Below are 16,346 nucleotides of genomic sequence, written 5' to 3'. Positions count from 1 at the left end.
TGGATACATAAATCAACACAGATGGATACATAGATACAGATACATAGATGGATACATGGTAACATAGACACGTAGGTGCATTGATGGATACAATTTTGGAATACAGTGGTACCTCGGTTTACAAACTTAATCCGTTCCTGAAGTCCGTTCTTAAACCAAATCCATTCTTAAACCGAGGTGTGCTTTCCCTAATGAGGCTTCCTGCCGCCGGTGCCCTTCCACCGTTTAGCTTCCGTTCATAGACCGAGGTAAAGTTTGCAAACTGGGACACTAATTCCGGTTTTACGGCGTTTGTAAACCGAATAGTTCGTAAAGAGGGCTGTTCGTAAACCGAGGTACCACTGTCTAAGGTAGCAGGAGGAGGGAGGAAAACAGGGATGAAAGAAAGAGAAAGGGCTCTGACCTGCCAGTCACTGGCATTGGCCCTTCTCATAGCCAGAATGCTTCCTCTGACAGATTTTCTCCAACAGATCCCCCTGGATAGAAAATACAGCTGTCCATCCCCGATTTCCACGACCATATGTTTGGTGGCTGTTCAATATCAAGCTGAGGTCAGAGTTAGCCCTCCAGAGTCTTGCTATTGAAGTGGATTGTTCTGCTGAAGCAAGATCCATGCATGTCAAAATGAAACACATATATAATTTATTTCATCTGTCAAATGTTAAGTGCCTTTGTCAATGGGAGAAAGAATGTGTAGTTCTGTTTTTTTTTTTTTAATGGCACAATGGTTTCCATAGCAAACTGACCATTGCTTCGTTTTTCTTTTCCTGTAGGATCACATGTCAAAATAAGAAGGTAATCAGTGCACAGAGGATGCTGACAGAAAGGCCAAGATGCAGAAGACCCAACTGTTTGTGCAGAAAGGACCTCACCTGATGGAGGAAACCTCTTTGGAAATGTCAGGAAGGCTTATGCTTATGACTTGTAGTCCACCAGCTGCTAAGATCTGAAACAGATGTCTGGTGAAGAGAGGAGCTCTCATCTCATGATCAGCAGAAGTGGAGTATGGGATCTTCAGCTAGCAGAATGCTACGTCAAGCTACCTCACCAGTATCTATACATAATGAAGCAAGTTAACTTTGGTTTGTTTTTCCTGGTTTTACAGTTTCCAGATGTTCCCTCCTTCTCCGCTGTGCCTGTATAGTCACCTCCACCAGAGACCTGAAAACCACTTGGGGATAGGGAACAGCCATTTGGTCCAAACAGGAGTATATGCCACACACACACACCCTTTGTTGTTGAAAGATTCAAATATGGCAATGGAAATAGCTGTGAATTTTCCCAATGTCCTCTGCATCTCTTGTGCCTCTTCTTTCATTGCTGATTTAATGATTCAGTGGAAGTTCAGGATGCCCAGATGATCAACGGGAAGATAGGAACAAGAAGATTGTTTTGTTGTTGTTGTCCTGATGTATCAATAAAATCATTTTTTTTTTAAAAAGAAAAAGAAAATTGGACTATATATACCCAGTGTTGGGGGCCCACAGAATTTAAATCTGTTCCCGGGGAATTAATGGTCAGTTTTACAAATTTTACTGTGAGTTGTCACATGGAAACCCAGGAAATACAAACTGTCATTCTTCTGTCAAAAGGAAATTATAATGTCACATATACTTATACCGAAGAGTCCATCTGACATACAAAAGACAGCCTCAAATGAGCATGGATAAGCATGGGAAGTTTTATTGTTTCATGGTTTAATTATGTTGTTGAGAGCTGCCCAGAGTGGCTGGGGCATACTAGTTGGATGGGCATCATATAAAAATTATTATTATTATTATTATTATTATTATTATTATTATTACTATTAGTATTATTATTATTATTTTACTGGAATAAGGTGAGAATGCATTAGAACTGTACCTTTTCTAAGTGAGGTTATAAGAGAGATGAAAGTAAATTTCAGCTTGTAAAGTAGCTGAAAGCAGCCTTCTGCAACCCCCATCACCCTCAGGCATTATGGACAGCTGTCAGGCATGAGGGCAGAGGCATTTTTAGGGTAGTTGCACTGGACATCGGCACCACAGGGGGCACTTCAACAGTGATGTTGAACGGAACACAAAAAGGCTCCATTTGGGAGACCAAAATCTGCCACTGATGAAGGGAGTCTATTTGGGTTTTTTATTCAAAGTGTTGATCCTGATCTTTAAAGCCCTAAACGGTTTCGGTCCAGTATACCTGAAGGAGTGTCTCCACCTCCATCGTTCTGCCCGGACACTGAGGTCCAGCGCCGAGGGCCTTCTGGTGGTTCCCTCACTACGAGAAGTGAAGTTACAGGTAACCAGGCAGAGGACCTTCTAGGTAGTGGCGCCCGCCCTGTGGAATGCCCTCCCATCAGATGTCAAAGAAATAAACAACTGTCGGACTTTTAGAAGACATCTGAAGGCAGCCCTGTTTAGGGAAGCTTTTAATGTTTGATGCATTACTGTATTTTAATATTCTGCTGGAAGCCACCCAGAGTGGCTAGGGAAACCCCGCCAGATGGGTGGGGTATAAATAATAAATTATTATTATTATTATTATTATTAATTTAACAAAATGCATATTGTAGGAAAAACTCTGAGCGGTTTAAATAAAAGATTTAAATTATCAATGTAAAAGCAGGTATTTTAAAATCAACAATAACTAAACAAAGAACTAAAAATCCAACCAGCTCAGTTGGTGAGAGCCTGATTGCATCAAGGTTGCAAGAATTTAAAACAACTGGTCAGCAACAACAAAAATACTACAAAGTAAATAAGAGAAAGAGGGGGAGTGATTTCAAAATAAAAATACCATAAAATGCAAAATACAGACTCGTACCAATGTTAGTCATACCCATAATGACTAGGTCCATTAATATCAGAGGGTCTGCTCTGAATAGTCATTGGATACAGCCCACAGACACATCTGTGTCAGGGCAGAGCCCAAAATATCTGTTTAAATTGGTAACTGAGTTATAAAAGGGCGTGAATGCAAAATAATCTCCTGGCTTTATTCAGGTTTTCTGACAGATCTCTTGGCTGCTCTCCTGGGTACATGGAAGAGTTTCCTTTGTGGTGGAATTATATGTTTCCCCATCAAGTGAGTTGACCTGAGCATTTCATGATTACCAAAAGTTCTGTTGTGGCTTGCTGGGGATTCTGTTAAGGGATCGTATAGCTGTTTAGAAAGAGAAATGATTATGGGAAGCAAAAGTATGTGTTTTATCGTGCATTTGACAGTGGCATATTCAAGGGCAAGGTGGGCAACAAGCTATTAGAAATACTGTGCTATCTCTCCTATGATGCCCTTCTGTGGAAAAGGATCTGAAGTTCCTGGTTGGTGAGCACACACTTTCAAATGCAGAAGGTCCAGTGATGAAAATGTTCCCTTGCAAATGTGTGTTTTCTGTACCACCGAACAGCAAAATACACCAAATCCACACATCTCAAAAGAATGTGGGGTAGTTAATATGCTTAAAATTGAGTCACTTGTTTACTCATGATACATTCCTTTTAAAAAGCCAAAACCAGGGCTCCATGTAGATGGTTGCTTTTCAAAAACTTAAAGAGCCCTCTCAGTCTGCAGTCCACATCCCTACTTTTCACAGGTCCAGCCGTGATATCTGGTTGTCATGAACTGGCAGGATGACAGGCAAGGCAGAAGAGGATCCCGACGAGGGGTGTAGCTGGGACTGGGACACACCGGGGCAAGCGAGGGATGGGGAAGGAAGTACTCACAGGATGGCGGAGGGTGGTGAGGGGATGGGTGTCAGTGCACAGGAACCAGAGCAGCAGGACCAATCACTAGAGCCACAAATATGGGAGGCTCTGAGGCGTAAGGAGCTGTGGGAGTGATGCTCTAGGAGGCTGAAACAGGCAAGGGCCCACATGTGGGGCTCGCTAGCTTTGGGAAGAGGTATGTGATTCCTCTCCTGCCAGCCTAGCAGTTCGAAAGCACGTCAAAGTGCAAGTAGATAAATAGGTTCCGCTCCGGCGGGAAGGTAAACGGCGTTTCCATGCGCTGCTCTGGTTTGCCAGAAGTGGCTTAGTCATGCTGGCCACATGACCCGGAAGCGGCTCGGCCAGTAAAGCGAGATGAGCGCCACAACCCCAGAGTCGGCCACGACTGGACCTAATGGTCAGGGGTCCCTTTACCTTTACCTTTTATGTGATTCCTCAGCTGGAGTTGACTCAGAACAGGTGAAGGTTATCTGCCTCATCAAGCCCAGAGGCTGCAATCAGACCAAGTATAGAAGGGAAGCAGAGCTGAGGGACTGTGTCTGCTCAACTGCCCAGGTTGATGGACCTTGGCATGGATGATCCTGGACATCTACAGGACTGTGCTCTGGGTTTAACTCTGGACTGTATCCTGACTGCTGGACTTCAGACTTGGCTACTTGGATTGACCTTGGACTGCCTGTGGCTTGACCCCTGGACTTTGGACTTGACATACTGACTTGCTGCCAGGTAGGCCAGGGGTTTAGGACGCTGCTCAAAGCAGTTTTAATATACCTCGTATAGAGCTTTGAGCCCAACTGTGAAAATGCCAATCCCAGAAGTATGATCAGCACTTCAGCACATACATGCCACGTTTTGCCTAAATTGTTGCTGGTTACTGCTAGATAGGGGACACGGGTGGCGTTGTGGGTTAAACCACAGAGCCTAGGACTTGCCGATCAGAAGGTCAGTGGTTCGAATCCCCGCGACGGGGTGAGCTCCCGTTGCTCGGTCCCTTCTCTTGCCAACCTAGCAGTTCGATAGCACGTCCAAGTGCAAGTAGATAAATAGGTACCGCTTCGGCGGGAAGGTAAACGGCATTTCCGTGTGCTGCTCTGGTTCACCAGAAGCAGCTTAGTCATGCTGGTCACATGACCTGGAAGTTGTACGCCGGCTCCCTCAGCCAATAAAGTGAGATGAGCGCCGCAACCCCAGAGTCGGCCACAACTGGACCTAATGGTCAGGGGTCCCTTTACCTTTACCTTTTTACTGCTAGATGGTACCCATGGTGATCAATTTGTTTCAGTATTCAATTTTTGGTTTTGACTATTGCTTACCAAGGTTTAACATGGAAATTAAATGTCAGATTAGTGACAGATTCCCAGCAATATTTGTTAGAATTGTTGTTGCATTCCTTGAAAGAGACTCATGAAAGTCAAGTCTGCTCTTCCCTTTAGGCTGTGAATTTTCCTTAGACTTTCCTCTATCCTGACACATCATCTTAGCCGGACAAAGTCTTTCCTGACCTTTTAATGTATTTTCCTGCTGTGATAGTCCTCTTATGGGCTGTAATCCCCATGTGAATTCCACCATGACCCACTCTAGGCAGGGCTAGCAAAAAGTGGAGTAAAAACACTATATTGGAAGTAAACACAGAACAACCTCCACTCACTGTATGCACTACATCTGACTGAAGGTACATGATGCAACCAAGGAGTTCTGACTCCAAACACTACTTGGGGATAGAAACTTCCTGTGTGTGATGCCTTGAGTTCCAACATGGAAGAAAGGCGATTAGAAATGTAATGGTTCTGACCAGATGGAGATAAAGATTTGTGGTTGCCATTCTGATCTGCTATCGATGATTGGTACATACAGCAGTGTTACCAGTTCTGCATTACATTATCATGATGTTTTAAGTGATTTTTTCTTTTATGAAGTATTGTGCAATTCATTCTGAGAGTTCCTGCCAGGTCGGTATCCGACATCATGTGACATCATTGAACGATGGTTCTTTCAATCGGAAGAGGGTCGATTTCAGAGTTCTTTGAGCCATGCAATATTCTTTTTGATGGACACTTGATCCTTGGTGCACAAAACTCAAGTTTCTGGTACTGCCTTCCATATTTGCATACCTGCAGTTACATTCAAACTAACACGACCTCGAGCGGTGCTGATAACCAGCGCTACGTGCATCTTTGCTTTGAGACGAGAGATCGCCAATTGTTACGGCGACTCTGGGAGTCTGAGATCCTTTTTCAAAGCCCTTCCTTGCTGTGAGCATGCTGGCATGCATACACAAGCTGTACCTGTGTAGACTTGCCCAATATAGCTGGTGTTTTTATGCAGCATCATACCCAACTGAAACGGAGGAAGATTCATTCAGGGACAGCACTGTATGGTTTGATTTCTTTCCTCCCCTCTTCAATGTCAAGGCCCGCCAACACCCATCGTTCATTGAAGAAGACTGCATCCCTTCCTGTACAGCATAAAATGAACAATTTCTACAAAGGGAAAGGCTGTTTCGCAGAGCATAACAATCTCAGCTATTGCAGGCTGCCTGCTCCTCCAGGTTCATCTGCTTGGCAGGACTGCAGGGACTGTAATGGCAGCAGTGCATATATATATATATATATATATATATATATATATATAATCAGAGGCATCAGCTGCATGGCAAACACATGCAAGGCAGAAGTTTCTGGTTTTTTAATAATGATTTTTATTAAACCTTCCAAATTATTACACAACTCCAATCATATATATCTTTTTGTTGTTGTTATATCCTGGCTTCCTGTCCCTCCTTCCCTGATGTTTATTTTTATTCCCCCTTAATTAGCTGCATTAAAGCACATTTTCTACCCCCCATCTATGTTCTTCCGTTGCTCAAATCCAGCATATGTTTTCATATAAGAATGATAATTTGATAGGTAGTCCACCAATGGTCTCCATTCTTCTATTAAAAGATCAGTTTGCCCTCTTATTTTAACACTCAGTTTTGCCATTTCTGCATAGTCCGTTGGTTTTATAAGCCGTTCTTCCTTAGTCGGAAGTCTCTTCGTCTTCCCATTCCTGAGCATCTAAAGTTCTAGTTGCAGTTGTTGCATACAGAAAAAGGCTATTCAGCTTTTTGGGAACCTCCATCCCTATTATTCCCCCCCCCCCCCCGCTTTGGGTTTTGGGGAATGGTCAGTTTAAACATCTTTTTCAATTCATTGTATATCATTTCCCATAAACCCTTGGCCTTGCCACAGGTCCCCCACATATGCACTGTTCTGACTCTGGGCCCCACCTCCTTTTCCCAGTGCATAGCAAACTGCTTGGCATCCAAGTACAGTGGTACCTCGGGTTACATACGCTTCAGGTTACATACGCTTCAGGTTACAGACTCTGCTAACCCAGAAATAGTACCTCGGGTTAAAAACTTTGCTTCAGGATGAGAACAGAAATCGTGCTCTGGCGGCGCGGCGGCAGCAGGAGGCGCCATTAGCTAAAGTGGTGCTTCAGGTTAAGAACAGTTTCAGGTTAAGAACAGACCTCCGGAACAAATTAAGTACTTAACCCGAGGTACCACTGTACTGCAACAAAAATCAGTTGGAGGTGGCAGACAGGTTAGCATCAACAAAAGCAACAGGCAGCGGGCAAAAGCATTGCCACCACACCAATGGCAGCCGGAGGCCAAAGCATGTCCTCTGCCATTCTGAGAGTTGGCAGGAGCCCTGACATCCATTTTTAGCTTATGTGGAGATGGACAGAACTGGCAAACCCAAGCCATCAAGGATGGATGAGGAAAGAAGAAGACGTGGGAGCTGCATAGCCATTTATCTGTGTCACTTGGAGGAAAAGCAGCTGAATATTCTTGTTAATGAGCAAACAAACCTTGGAAGTGCAGATAAACCCAGTGGGATTTATAAGTTTGCTTTTGTGGAAGGCAAATATTAACCTGCAGTTAGAGTCTGTCCCCATAGCTACCTTCTTGTCTGCTTAAGGACTTGGGCTGTCTGGTGGCCCTTGCCTCCAGCAAGGGCATGTCTGTGTGGAACTTTTTCAAGGACTGACTCTCTTGACAGCTGAGAGGACAGCCAAGCTGCAGAGGCTTCCTGTCCTCTGAACTGATCCCTCAATGTGGCATCCCTGTGGGATGTTAAGCAGGTGATTCCGATCCAGAAGACAGGGATGGGGAACCTCAGGCCTAGGAAACAGATGTGCCCCCCTCCAGGCCTCTCAATCAGCCCCTTGAAGAAGAAGAAGAGGAGTTTGGATTTGATATCCCGCTTTATCACTACCCGAAGGAGTCTCAAAGCGGCTAACATTCTCCTTTCCCTTCCTCCCCCACAACAAGCACTCTGTGAGGTGAGTGGGGTTGAGAGACTTCAAAGAAGTGTTCCTAGCCCAAGGTCACACAGCAGCTGCATGTGGAGGAGCGGAGATGCGAACCCGGTTCCCCAGATTACGAGACTACCACTCTTAACCACTACACCACACTGGCTCTCACCTTGGGACCCTCCCAAGCTACATCTCTCGCTGCCCTTCCTTTGCACACTCCGAAGGATTCCAAATGACTTTCTCTGGTTCAAATGTTTTCTTGAACTTTGATACATGCTTTGGATGGCATGTGGCCTCCAGAATAAGGTTACCAGACGTCCCCGTTTCCCGGGGACAGTCCCCGGATTTACAAATCAGTCCCCGTAGAAAATCCATTGAAGCTGAAAAGTGTCCCCAGGTTCATTTGTGTGTGGGGGGAAAATCTGGTAACTTTACTCCAGAAGGTTTTCCAGAAGGAAATGTGGCCCTGGGGCAGCAAAGGGTTCTCCATCCCTGCAATAAGGCAATGAAGTCTCACCTAGCTCTGCCCAGCCAGCTATGGGGAATTCATCATAGAGCTTGCCTGTTACTTCTATGGTTTCCTAGTATTCTGCCTCTGAACATATAGCTATCATAGCTAACAACCACTGATACACCCCTGTCATTTAGCCTCCCAGTGGACCCTCTGCAACCATTCCTGATGGGAGTCCATATTTCTCACATACTTGTCTCAGGCCGGCAAGGAGTAGGGCTGGACTCGTATATCATCTGCGGCTGGGAAATGGAAATGATGGGAAGCTGTGTTGTTGCTCTCGCCTTTCTCATTGTAAAACGCCTTCCTTGGCTGCATCTCCTCCTAGCTTTGGGGTTGGGCTTTCTACTAAGAGCAAACTGCCTAGGGCCCTATGAGGTACTGGGAAGAATTGGTGGCATGGATGCCCTGCCCTCCAGGGGTTCTCCACCTAAATTCTTCTTTATGAAGGATATGACACATTGGGGAGGCCTCAGAGGGATGGCACAGCCGAGAGGGTGGCATGCATTTTAAGATATGACCTCGAGGGACCCAAGCACCCATTTCCCTATGAAAGAAGTTTGTGCCCATATCTCTATTTAATTATGTGGAACAACAGTAGCAGGTTTTATTGTTCTGCAGAGAGCAGAGTGTGGTGTAATGCTTAAAAAGTGTTGGGCTAGGACTGGGGGAGACGTGGGTTCAAATCCCCACTGAGGAAATAGACTCCGGATTGGAAATGGGGATTTTCTATGCTCTTAATCACAGATTCCCACTTTTAATCTAGTTTAGACTTTCTAGAAAACACATCAACTCGTATTCGAAAATGTAAGCCTCTAAATCAGAAGAAGAAGAAGAAGAAGAAGAAGAAGAATAGTTTGGATTTGGTATCCCACTTTATCACTGCCTGAAGGAGTCTCAAAGCGGCTAACATTCTCCTTTCCCTTCCTCCCCCACAACAAACACTCTGTGAGGTGAGTGGGGCTGAGAGACTTCAGAGAAGTGTGTCTCGCCCAAGGTCACCCAGCAGCTGCAGGTGGAGGAGCGGGGAAGCGAACCCGGTTCACCAGATTACGAGTCTACCGCTCTTAACCACTACACCACACTGACTGTATTAAATGATGCCATCTTGGATGGCTTGAGTGCTGCCCTAGTGAAAGGAAATTAGAGCACATTAACACTCTGCATGGTCTTAACTTCTTTTATAAAAAAAGGAATAATGGAGTGTTGAGGATGTGTTGAGGTAGCAGCGAGGGAAAGAGGCTGAAATTGGGTAGGGGGTTAAAACCATATCCTGTTATCAACCTTAGACATACCAAATAGCATTGCAAGGGGTTTGACTACATGACCCTTGGGGTCCTTTTCATCTCTACAATTCCATGATTCTATGTACTGCTCTGCTCCTCAGTCCCTATTCTTTTCTTCTCATTCCTGCCACCCTTAGACTTCTCCCAATTCCACTACTCTTGAAAGTGGAGCAAAACCTGTTTCCCAACCTTTTCTAACCAGGTCTTTCCCTTGACATAGGTTGAAGCTTTTTATGTGAATTGGGTCAGGTTAAAGGAGTCTGTAGTAAAGGCTGGATAATAATAATAATAATAATAATAATAATGAGGAGGAGGAGGAGGTTGCAGAGCTCAGCTCCCCCTTGCTCCCCTTTGCTGTGTAGTGTGTGTGTGTGTGTGTGTGTGTGTGTGTAAGAGAACTGCTCTTATTTCTCTAATCCCTGAAATCGGCTCATTGTGGAAATACCTTGACCCAAATATGCAGAATTAAACTACTGGTTTCAGCATTACATACTACAACAGAGAAGCAAAGAGTATTGCTATTTGTGCCATGTTTCTAGGCCATGATGAGAGCTCTCCAAAAGCCAAAGTGAAGGAAGAGTTCACTTTGAGTTCACAAGAGGAAGAGTAACTCAAGTTTTCTGCCCAACCTCATTTAAGACAATGCCAGGTACGGTTACAAGACTATTAGTAACAGTAAATAGTTACATTTTCCAGGTAGCCTAGTTGCCTAGTCCATCACTGACGCCAAATGCTGTGAACAGATTTCTTTTCCTCTGTGCCTCATGCTCAGAAATTGTACACATTGCAGGTCCCAACATCTCTTATTTTAATACATCACAAATGTCATTTTTCTGTGGTTGGATTGCATGCCAGCCCCAGTAAACACTGAAGGGTAGTTTTGTACAAGAGCACATGACTGCTACTTGCTTGTGCCAGTGGTGTGTGTGCTGTATTGATGGCCATCTCTCCTCTACACAATGGTCTCACTCAGGTGAGGTGTATTGTCTTATCTGACCCAAACACAGACATCCCTATGCTCAAGAGGCTTGTTCTAGACTCCTGTAGTTGCACCAGACTAAGGATGGTGATGTGCAAATTGATGTGCCTTCAAATGTGAAGCTAACTGAAAACAAATATATTTATGGGGAAAGATGTGTGTCCTCATCCAGACATAGGTCCAATTTCTGCCCATGGTTCTCAACTCAAAAAAACTATTAAGCAGGTATCCTTATCTAGATCAGGGCAAATGTTTCTGAAACTCAAGGGTGTTTCCAAAGTAGTTCGTGATATGTCAAGGAACATTGCGATTCTGGTGGTAGTGGGGATATTCTGTGGGATCTAACAATTCCACTCTCCTAAAGTTTTCCTCTGGACTGTGGCCACAGAAAAGACAGAACTAGTTTATAAACTCCAAATGCCAAAAAACTGACAGTCTTGGAACTAGTAAATGACAAGGAAAGGACAAAAGTCAGATGAATGAATTTGCAATGCTGGCTGTTCACACAAAGCATATTTCCCCCGCTGGTTATGTTGCAGTGTTTCACCCCCGAGCTTTCTTCCTCCAGCTATTTTCTGTTCTTTCCAGCATCATCTGGCGTGTATGTTTACCAGGGACTTGTAGATGCTCTTCTACTTATTTCCCCTCTGGGGCTCATAAAGTCCATCTGCTGGAGGAGCTGCTGGTCGGCTCCGGGGGAATTCCCAGCCCTTGGTGTGGTCCCTTGTACTGATGATTTGCAGATTCCGATGCAGCATGTGTTCTGCTACACTGTTTGTTTTGACAGCTTAACAATGCCTGGTTCAGCAGCTGCAGGTGTGCGCAGAGATGCCTCTGCATGGGCTCAAAAGGAAGTGTGTGTAAAAGCTGAAAAAAGGCCACAGCCAATATCCTCGGAAAACGTTTCAGTGTAGGCCTTAGTGATACTTTCCCAAAATGTGCATTCATTTAACGATGCTTCATAGCAGTGATGTGCTTTACATCCTGGTTTAGACCACAGTGCCACCCACTCCCTGAGCCCCTTGGGCTTGCTGGTCAGCGGTTCAAATCCCCACAACGGGGTGAGCTCCTGTTGCTCTGCCCCAGCTCTTGCCAACTTAGCAGTTCGAAAGCACGTCAAAGTGCATGTAGATAAATATGTACTGCTGCGGCGGGAAGGTAAATGGTATTTCCATGTGCTCTGGCTTCCGTTAGGTTTCCATTGCACCAGAAGTGGTTTAGTCATGCTGGTCACATGACCTGGAAAGCTGTCTGTGGACAAATGCCAGTTCCCTCAGCATGAAGCGAGATGAGCACCACACCCCATAGTCACCTTTGACTGGACTTAACTGTCCAAGGAGAAGGGGACGACAGAGGACGAGATGGTTGGATAGTGTTCTCAAAGCTACCAGCATTCTCAAAGCTACCAGCTACCAGCTTCCTAAACGGGAAGCGTCTCCACCCCCATCATTCTATGTGCAGAACACATTTCAAAGTAGGGCTGTGGCACTGACATCATCAACCTAAGCCTTAATCATAGAATTGTAGTGTTGGAAGGGATCCCATCTAGTCCAAACCTCCTGCAATGGACTCTCAACGTGGAGTTCCCCATCCAATCTGAAACCATACCAGACCCTGCTTAGCTTTGCCAATGTGCTAGCAGTTTGATTGCTGTGCCACCAAGGTGCACCATAAATATGGCAGCCACCAGGAGCAGTTAGGACCACACAATAACTGAGCCACACAAGGATGGGAGCCAAATCTTGAAAAAATATTTATGCACTTCCATTCTTATTTCAAAGAACTCACAGTATTGCACACATTTCTGTCTCTGACCCCTTTCACATTTTAAGCTCACAACAATCTTAGGAGGGTGGGAGGTCAGGCTGAGAGATATTGAGCTTTGTGGCTCATTGGGGATTTGAACAAGGCTCTCCCCAGCAGCCAAACCACCACATCATGCTTGATTGCCAAGGTTGCCTTCTTTGCCCCCGATTGTTACCCCATTGTTTCCCATCTTACCACGGACTCTCCTTTGTGGTTTCTGTATCCTGTTACAGTGTTTACATACAGGCTGCAAGTTACGACATCTAATAGAGCTCTTTTTAAGTGCATGGGGCACTTTGCAATCATTAGCTCATCCATCACAGTCACGGGCAGCCCTGGGAGGGAGAGAGGTCGTCTTTTATTAGTCTCACTTGAGGTAAGGGGGAAATGAGACTGTAAAGGTGTTTTCGCACATCACAAAACCAGCACTCCTTAGCGACCGCTTGGCTAAATTGCTAAGTTGCCCAAGGCAAATCTTCTAATGTTCGACATGAAGCTCCATCCCCAGATTGGCCCTACCTGGGCAGTTTTCTCTACATTTTTCCAGGAGAGCCATTTGAGTGGCTGATCAACCTTCACAATGGCAACCCAGACAGTTGTTTGCCTTAAAGCTGAGCTCCGTAAATAATCAAGGCTGCAGGATTTGGATTTGCTTTAATTGGCAAGCAGTCTCAGACTAGACATATTTAGGGTTGGCATATGTCCTCTTTTTCCCCAGGACATGTCCTCTTTTTCCATGGCTATATAAAATGAGAGTTGTCATAGTGATTCATAGTTAAAAGCAGAAGTCGGCAAATGTGTCCTCTTTTTTGCTCTTCGAAATATGTCAACCCTACAATACATTGGCAAATGCCACTGCCTATAAGTCTCTAGAGATGCGTGGGAGATTCATTACAGCTCCTGCCCATAGGTGACTCTTACATGAACATGTGAAGCTGCCTTCTACTGAGTTGATTGCTGATCCCAGAGATTCCCTGTAATCTAATGTTGCTTCCTCTGGCTAGTCAGTGAACACCCCAGGATCTCACACAGCAAGGTTACACAACAGGGTGCCCTCTGGATGTTGTTTGGACAGTAACGTGTTGCTTGGGGCTGATGATTGGCCATGCTGGATTCAGATAATGGGAGCTAGAGGCCAATCATATCCAGAAGTCCACATGTTCCTCATCACTGGTTTAGCAGATTTGCAAAAGTGGTGAAGTGTGTTTCTGTGTGTGAATGCACGTGTGTGTCAGCGGGCAATCCCTAAACTTTGGCTGTTTTATTTCAGCAATCTTGGAACTTTGCCTATAAGATATGAAAAGGAAATTCTAATTTCTTTTATAATATGATTCATGTCTGAAAAGCACTCTTACTTCCTGGCTGTGTGCTAAGCCACCTTTCTCAGACAAGTGCCAAGCAAACAGAGTGTGACTTGAATTTCCCTTATCATTTTGTAAACAACCTGTGCCTCATAGTGTCAAGCTTCTGACCTTTTCAAGGAGTTACACCTGGAAACACTGAATTGGTTGCAGTGCAGAAGGGGATGATGCTTGTTTTGTTCATGTTTCTTTCCCCTTTTCCTATTCATTGATAGGTATAAATGGAAAACAAGTCAGTGTTTCTTAATTTTTCCAACACAAGATTAGCAATCCTCAGGATCTGGTCACAGAGCTTTTGAGTGTGGCAGTTAAAATCTTGAAATCACAAGGGTTTCGATAAAGCTACAAAGATTTTAGCATCCCCTCTGTTGAAAGCAATTCTCACTGAGCCACCCTCTTCAGGCCTTCACCTCAGTAAGCTAAAAACACTTAACATGAGTCTATATATATTCAAACATTGGAAAATCTAGATGCCCTCTCATCTCTTGCTGACAGCTTTGTTGGCCTGATCAAGTAGAAGCAATCCATTCAGGGGACATACAGGTTAATGCATATTCAGCTGGAACAAAACCCTCCATATCTATCTCCTGAGTATTATACATGTGCATGGGTGTATATTAACTAAGCATGGATAGCTCAGTGCTAATAACACCAAGGTTGCAGGTTCGATCCCCATATGGGATAGCTGCATATTCCTGTATTGCAGGAGGTTGGACTAGATGATCCTCAGGTTCCTTCCAACTCTACAGTTCTATGGTTCTATATCGCCTCAACTCTGCATCTAGAATGCCGTACAACCCTAGATTTTGCTGCTGCTCACTGTTCCTTTTTATTTTATTTTTAATCCAGCTATGCAAATGAAAAAGGCTCCCCATGCTCACAAATTTATTGACAGCTGCATGAATTATTATAGCTAGGAAGTGAAAGGGGCAAGCAGAGTATAAAATGGAAGAATGGTATAAAGAGGCGTGGGATATAGCTATTAATGATAAATTAACATGTGCTATTAAGGTAATACGGGGAATATGCAGGAGAAATTATTTAGAAGCGATATGGAGGGCGTTTGTAGAATTTGTTAAAACAGAAAGGGGTCAAAACCATCGCAAGAGGTGTTGAAATATTGAGAGTTACAATGGAATGGTCCCGGCGGAGGGGTGCACATTTTTATTTTTATTTATTTATGATTATTACTTTGTATAGTGATGTATGGAAGTGAGAGCTGGACCATAAAGAAGGCTGATCACCGAAGAATTGATGCTTTTGAATTATGGTGCTGGAGGAGACTCTTGAGAGTCCCATGGACTGCAAGAAGATCAAACCTATCCATTCTTAAGGAAATCAGCCCTGAGTGCTCACTGGAAGGACAGATCCTGAAGCTGAGACTCCAATACTTTGGCCACCTCATGAGAAGAGAAGACTCCCCGGAAAAGACCCTGATGTTGGGAAAGATTGAGGGCACAAAGAGAAGGGGACAACAGAGGACGAGATGGTTGGACAGTGTTCTCGAAGCTACTAACATGCGTTTGACCAAACTGTGGGAGGCAGTGGAAAACAGGAGTGCCTGGCATGCTCTGGTCCATGGGGTCACGAAGAGTCGGACACAACTAAATGACTAAACAGCAACAATTACTTTGTAAAAAGAAAAATAAAGGAAAAAAAGAAAGGCTCCCAGAGTAGCTTACAAATATCAGTGACAAGACATTCCCTGCCCTCAGACTCACAAACTACAAGAGATGTTAGGAAAGTTAGTAAGGGGAAGTGAAATGTTGCACATCACAGCTAACATGTTGTATGTCACATGTCTACCCTGCCCTTCCAACAAACACCTCAAGGGTGGCGATTTTTATTTTTATTTTTGCCTCACCACAACATTGCTAGGTTTAACTTTTGCAGTTCTCCTATATAGCGGGTGGTTGGCTCTGGTACCCAAGCAGAGGTTAAACTTGACACTCTACCAGCCAAATAGCTACAATACCAAATGACACATTTCAGAAGGGGAAATATTTTTGGTCCAGCTGGGAGACATGGAAAGCAAGTTGGGTCCTGAACTATTGAACCTATTGTGGGGTAAAGAAGCTTAATGGGAAAGTGGCAAAACAGCATCCCTTACTTGAGAATCTCACATTGATAGTAGAGCAGAAATTGCTGAAGATGCAGTGACCATCTGGCAGCCCACGAAGAGTTAACCAGGAAGTGCTGATATCCCACATCCTTAACTGTATTTGCAAGATATTCCCCTCCCCTTCATACACATCCCAATTCCCGCATCATTCCAGCTGAAAATAATAACAGTGTATAAACCGGCTGCTTCATACAGCTCTCATTTATTCTAATCCTAATATGCTTAACGAGGGAGACGCTCCCCAGTAATGTTTTTAATTGTAATAACTACTGGGT

General features: G+C 44.4%; 2 long non-coding RNA genes across 2 annotated transcripts in view; both read left to right on the top strand.

Moving 5' to 3' along the window:
* LOC308471159 overlaps positions 1 to 2,600 on the top strand; it is a 109,996-nt gene extending 107,396 nt beyond the window's left edge. Inside the window, exon 2 of the long non-coding RNA XR_013982725.1 lies at positions 774 to 2,600. This is a non-coding gene — a long non-coding RNA (uncharacterized lncRNA). The remainder of the gene's footprint in view (positions 1 to 773) is intronic.
* Positions 2,601 to 4,194: 1,594 nt separating this feature from the next.
* LOC308471538 lies at positions 4,195 to 6,548 on the top strand. The gene is made up of 2 exons (XR_013982995.1): positions 4,195 to 4,385; positions 4,435 to 6,548. It is a non-coding gene; the product is annotated as an uncharacterized lncRNA (long non-coding RNA).
* The last annotated feature ends 9,798 nt before the right edge of the window (positions 6,549 to 16,346 follow it).

This window comes from Podarcis pityusensis (genome assembly GCF_964106645.2).
Source record: "Podarcis pityusensis genome assembly, chromosome: 2".
NCBI lineage: Eukaryota > Metazoa > Chordata > Lepidosauria > Squamata > Lacertidae > Podarcis > Podarcis pityusensis.
Note: the sequence above shows the minus strand (reverse complement) of the source record. Positions and strands in the feature narration are given on the sequence as shown.